Genomic DNA, 6,055 nt, shown 5'->3' on the forward strand with positions numbered 1-6,055 from the left:
AACCCTTGTATTCGTTCTCTCTCTTTCTCTGTGATAGGTTTCTTGCATGCAGGTTTCTTTGGGTTCTGTGGATTTGTATTTCTCAAATCCTACATCAATTATATCATACTGAGCACGATCAAATTTTAGTTTCCAAGCAAGGTCGTCCAAACTATCAATTATTCCTAATTGGTCATTGTTTGGCCCAAGATCAGGCTCAAATGGAAATTCGTCATCTACTTTCATACCCATGTCTACTTTCTCAACTTCAGGGATGTAAATAAGACATCTGCAATATAAACCTCTCCAGCTTTGCAAGAATGTAGTAAATGTTTCTACTTTCTTTTTCTTTGTTGCACATAAATATATCAAGGTAACTAGAATATCTATATTGAATGCAAATTTTGATATGAATAACTCAACCAGTTCACCCCACGAAGCAATCTTAGGTGGGAGGTGTGAAAACCATTCTAATGTTGTCCCTCCAAGACTTTTGGAAAATAGCCTCATTAAGTATGTATCATCATGGGCTACCTCGATACATATCATGAAGAATTCACTAACATGATGTCAAGGATCATCTTTCCCTCTATATTTGTCGAAACTTGGAGTTTCAAAATGCATGGGAAAAGATGACATGTATAACTTTTTGTCAAAAGGATATGGACAAAGGTCCTCCATTGTATAGCTCCTTTTATCATTGATTGTTTGCATACTGGTCATCTATTTCTGAAGATTCTCCATTTGTTGAGTCAAGATCTATGTTTGCATCAATGGTGTACTGACTTGATGAGTATTTCTCACAAAAGGAACAATATTGGAGTAACTTGAGCTTTCCGAAATGTAGATTGACCATGTAGTTGTGTATCATAATTCCCACTAGGTTGTGTAAAGTATGCAAATTGTGTATTGACATTCGACTGAGTTGATCTTGTTATCCCTTGATTCACATTTTAGCCATTGTAGGTAGATCCACCTAAAACTGAAGGTTGGGTTATACTTGTTGAAGAAGGGTTTTGAGCTATTTTAGCTTGCATTGTTACACTAGACATTGTTTGAGACTTAACATTAGTACTTGCCAATGCAACTGCTGATGGTGTTGAAGTTGTAGTTGCTTGAGTATTTTGAGATACACCGTAGGTTGATGTTGCAAGTGTTGCTTGAGTCTGCGTAATAGTAGGTACTCAAGGAACAAAATTAATGCAATGTCACACCTAGCAGAAATATATCTGAAATGTTCACTCCTAGAGGTAATTTGGCCCCATTTTGGACTAATCGTGCGAGATATTTTTCTCTATCTTTATTGATGAGAGTGTTGCAAGATCTTGTTGGGTTGCTTCCAATTCTTTTTTAGTTAGATTATGTTGTATTTCATCAATGGAGGGCATCATGTTTATGTTTGTTGATAAGTTTGTGGGTCTCGAACCCAGTGTTTGTTGATTTGTGGACAAGTTCATATTCCATGTTGGGTTAACCAAAGGGTCATTATTAGGTTCCATCTGATGTTTTGTCTTTTGAGCACATGCTAATGGCATGAATGTTATTTCAACATGATCTTGACTCTTTAAGACTCTCTAAAATGCGAATGCAAGACTCAACTAAATGTAACCAGGTATGCTTCTAAGACTTTCTAAGGACTAAAATGCAGACAATGCAATCTATGAGTGAAGACTTGCTATCAAGGATTTCATAATTCAAACACAAGATCTTCAGTGTATTGCTGAAATGCTTCAAAATCTTCCTCTTCTTTGATTTGATTCTCGAGGTCTATGTCAATTTGTATTGACTTTCAAACTTCCTCATCTATGACAGCTTGGACTATGTCGTATTGGTCTTGATAAACTATCAATTTTTCAGCAAGAAAATTTAAACCATCAATTATTTGTAATTGAACGTTGTTTGACCCTAGATTGGGTTGCTCAAATAGGAATTTCTCATCTCCTTTTAGACCCATATGCTAAAGATTATAATGCAAACTATATGGAAAACATAGGAATGATTGACACTTTGTTTTAAGGAATCTAACTTGAATTTAGAAACTCTGCTATAGTCTTTTCAGCCAATTGTCTGATGGCTTCCTTTTGAGATGCCTTTTTAAAAAAAAAATCTTTTTACTCAATTTTTCATCAAGATGAACAGATTTCCAGATCTCATTATCTATGATGGTCTCAACTATATCATATTGAGCACGATCAACTTTTAGTTTCCAAGCAAGGTCGTCCAAACTATCAATTATTCCTAATTGGTCATTGTTTGGCTCAAGATCGGGTTGCTCAAATGGAAATTTGTCATCTACTTTCAGACCCATGTATTGAGGTATGTTTCTTAGACTCTATTGCAATACCTAATTCTATATGAGTGGATGCAACTTGATTGAAGACTACTCTTTTTGTGATGTGAGGACTTGTGCAAAAACTTTGTGCAGTATGATGACACTAAAGGACTTATACATTAACTAGATGTCTATGACTTAAGATCACTTGAGAAAGACATGTTTTTTATCTTTGAATTTTGCAAAAGTTTTGGTTTGATGGTGGTGTTGATGTTGACACTTGACTTTGTTGAGGGACTTGATCTTGTTGATGTTTTGACTAAACCTGGTTGAGGTTCCACTTTGTTTTTGGATTTTCTAAAATGTTTGAATTTGGTGAAATGTAGGAAAGGACACAATAGATACATCACAAAGAATAATAACATAGAAATAATACTTGTTTAAAGAACTTTTTCAAATTCTCATGAATGTTGGAGTCTTTTTCAAAACCCCATTTTGTTTTCGTTGTAATTCATCAATCGATAGAGCATCAAGAAGACTCTCCTAATAGTCAAAAGCTCACAAGTATTACCACAAACCACATCTTGATACTCCACTAGCTCAAACAACCCTATCACAACCTAGGGTGCGCCCATTTTTTTACCCTTTTTAGGAAATTAGACCAAAGAAGATTGCTCCTCCATTGGCTTGTTATCCTAGGAGATATATGGTGAGTGTCTTGGGGGGAAATTGTTCCCCACCCTTGCACTATGATAATCCAAGTGTCTAGTTAATGACATAGTTGGGCTTCTAATTTCTATTGTGTTTAGAAAGAGTTTCATTCGAGTGGTCACAATCAACATTGTTTTACACTCTGTTGAGGGAGGTCTCCCAGTTTGTAGAAGTTACACTCTACAGATTTTAACGTACCGTATAGGCACTGAGAGAGGCATAATGTTGTTGTGACAACATGTAACACTCATCGCATATGATTTTTATCACATAAACATTTATTTAGAATGGCTTGGATTACTTGGCTTTAGCTGTTGCCACTTAGGTCGTTCCCTCTCACTTGGCCTTATGGGATACTTGGGAGGCGAGCCTTCTAAAGGTGTTATCCTAATGTAGTAAATGAAATAAAGCATGAAAAAGGTGGGTATGACTTTTTGATTACCCAAAAAAGGGGAGAGAATATACCTATCACCTTGAAGATAGGAAGAACAATGATTCCTTTTAAACCTTCATTGCAATGTTTTCTAAACATTAGAGATGTTACTCCAAAAAGGCATGGGGTTCATTTTAACCATCATAGCAATGATGAAAATTGTATTGTTCTTTTTAACAACACCAAAAGAATTTTTCGACTCTAACCTTGCAGAAAAAATAATGTTAGTAGACATATGGTGGGCTATCCAGCCTAATTTTCTCAATTAAAAATCTATATATTTTCACAAATAGAGAGCAATCTTGATAAAAACTAGAACTAAATAGAGATAGAATGCAAAAAACCTATACTAGCAATTGCGAATTACTATGATAGAAATTGCAAATTGATATCTAAGCTATTGTGTAGCAATATCAGGTTAATTACTCATCAGTTAAATGCAAAAGAAATTTTTTATCTATTTTTAAATAAACAACAACAAAAGACAGAAGATAGAAATTTGATTTTGTAATGATTTTATCCAAAATCACACGAGCCATCACATTAATGTCGTCATAAAATTTGTATTTGGCAATGAATCAATGGATGCTTTTATGATATTGGGCGATCGCTTCTTTTTCTTCAATTTCTCAAAGCTCTCTATCTTCTTTTAGGAGTCTTTGGTATGCTCTTTGTTCTATCCTATCTTGTCTTTCCCTCCTTGCACTTGAGATTTCGAAGGTTACCTTTCCTACCATTGGATTAGACACATTTTATGCAAAAAATAAAAAATTCTCAGAATTGAAATATTTTTATGGGTTAGGTGTGCAAGATCAACTAATTAAGAAACAACAAATAAACAATTATTTTTCCCCTTTTTTGAGCAATTGCAGTGGATTTTGCTATCAATTGCAATGGATTTTGATGGCAATTGCGGATAAATATTTGCAATTGCAAATTTCTGTTTGATCAATTGTGGATTCTGGTTTTCTGTGCACGCACTTATTTGCAAAACCAATTAAAACAATAGAGGAAGGTTAGATCTGATTCACGTCAGGTTCACCAATTTTTCTCATGTATGAAATCATCAAATCCAAGCTAATTAGACTAAAAGGATGAATCACAAAATCCTTAACTAATTAAATCAATTTTAAACACTGTATAATGAAATAAATGATAGAAATAGAAAGATTAAACTAAATTAAAACTCCATATTCTCCACCTGTGCTTCCATTGTTCTTCTTCATAATTGTTGGTGTAGGTGGCTCTCAGGTATTGCACTGATTTCCTACATAAGATGGACAATAACTTTGAAGACTCTGATTCTAGCTTGAATTGAGAAAAAGAGCTTGAATTTATATATTTTCAACACAAAGAAGGTGATAATTTGAACTCAAGTGTTGATTGATAGACAACTAAAATTGATTGATCTGTTAACTCATTAGATTGATCTGTTAATAGAATTGATTGAGGAGTCAACTCAATTGATTAACTAGTAGACTAAATAGACTAGCTAGCTGACTGAGTTGATGAATCAGATGCCTGAATTGATTGGAGAGATAAGTAGATTAATTGATCATTCAAAAAAGGTGATTGAGAGTTAAAAAGGGTGATTGATGAGTTAGCTACGTTAACTAATTAGATAACATATTTGATCAATCAGTTCAGATTTTATCATGTGTTGTACGGATTTAAAATTGAATTTGATTTTCATTTTCAATTTGGATTTAACTTTGGACTTTCGAATGCTAAAATGCACATGAAATTAACTGAAATTCAGATTTGGTGAAAAATAAATTTGGAAGAAATGAAATTAATTGAAATGAAGTGAAATTCGAATTAGTGGAAAATGACATGAAATTAGATGGAATTAATTAGAATTATAATTTTGGGATTGGAAGAACTAATTAATTAATTAATTGAAATGAAATTATTTAATCATAGGAAATTGAATTAATTAAATCATAATGATTATTTAACTAAGGAAATTTTTGCAATTAATTAAATAATTGATATTTAATTAATAATTGAGATAGGGTTAATTGATTAAATGATGAAATGATAAGAATTCGATAATTAAAAATGTTAAATGTTCTAATTAGAATAAATATTTAACTTAATCAAATAATTAAATAATTACTTAATTAAATAGATGAATAATTAGTGTAGAATTAATGAGACATTTTTAGGTGTCTACACTAATATTATTAGATAATTGTATAAATATAATTTTTTAAATTAAATAATTAATTAAAAATATTGAAAATAAATTAAAATAAAATTTTAAAAAATGAATCTATTATTTAATAATTAAAATTTATTAAATATAAAAAAAATTATTAACAGATCTTAAGGAAAATTAATTTCTTTTAATAAAATATGTTTTTTTATATTTTATAAAATAATAGTAAATATAATAGTTTGAAATAAAATAAAATAAATTTTAATAAATGAAATAGCTTTAAAACTGATATCATTTTAGATTTTCTCAAGACTATTGAAAATACCTATAACAATTTATATAATGTATACAATAATATTATAAAAAATATATAATATTCTAAATGCGATTATTCTCAAGTAAATAAAATAATCTAAACTTGTATATGTACAGCGTGTAGAGTTCAAACTCGACGCGATGTTGCATTAATTAGATAACGAACAATGGCTATTAATAGATA

Source organism: Cryptomeria japonica, chromosome 2, assembly GCF_030272615.1.
Source record: "Cryptomeria japonica chromosome 2, Sugi_1.0, whole genome shotgun sequence".
Lineage (NCBI taxonomy): Eukaryota > Viridiplantae > Streptophyta > Pinopsida > Cupressales > Cupressaceae > Cryptomeria > Cryptomeria japonica.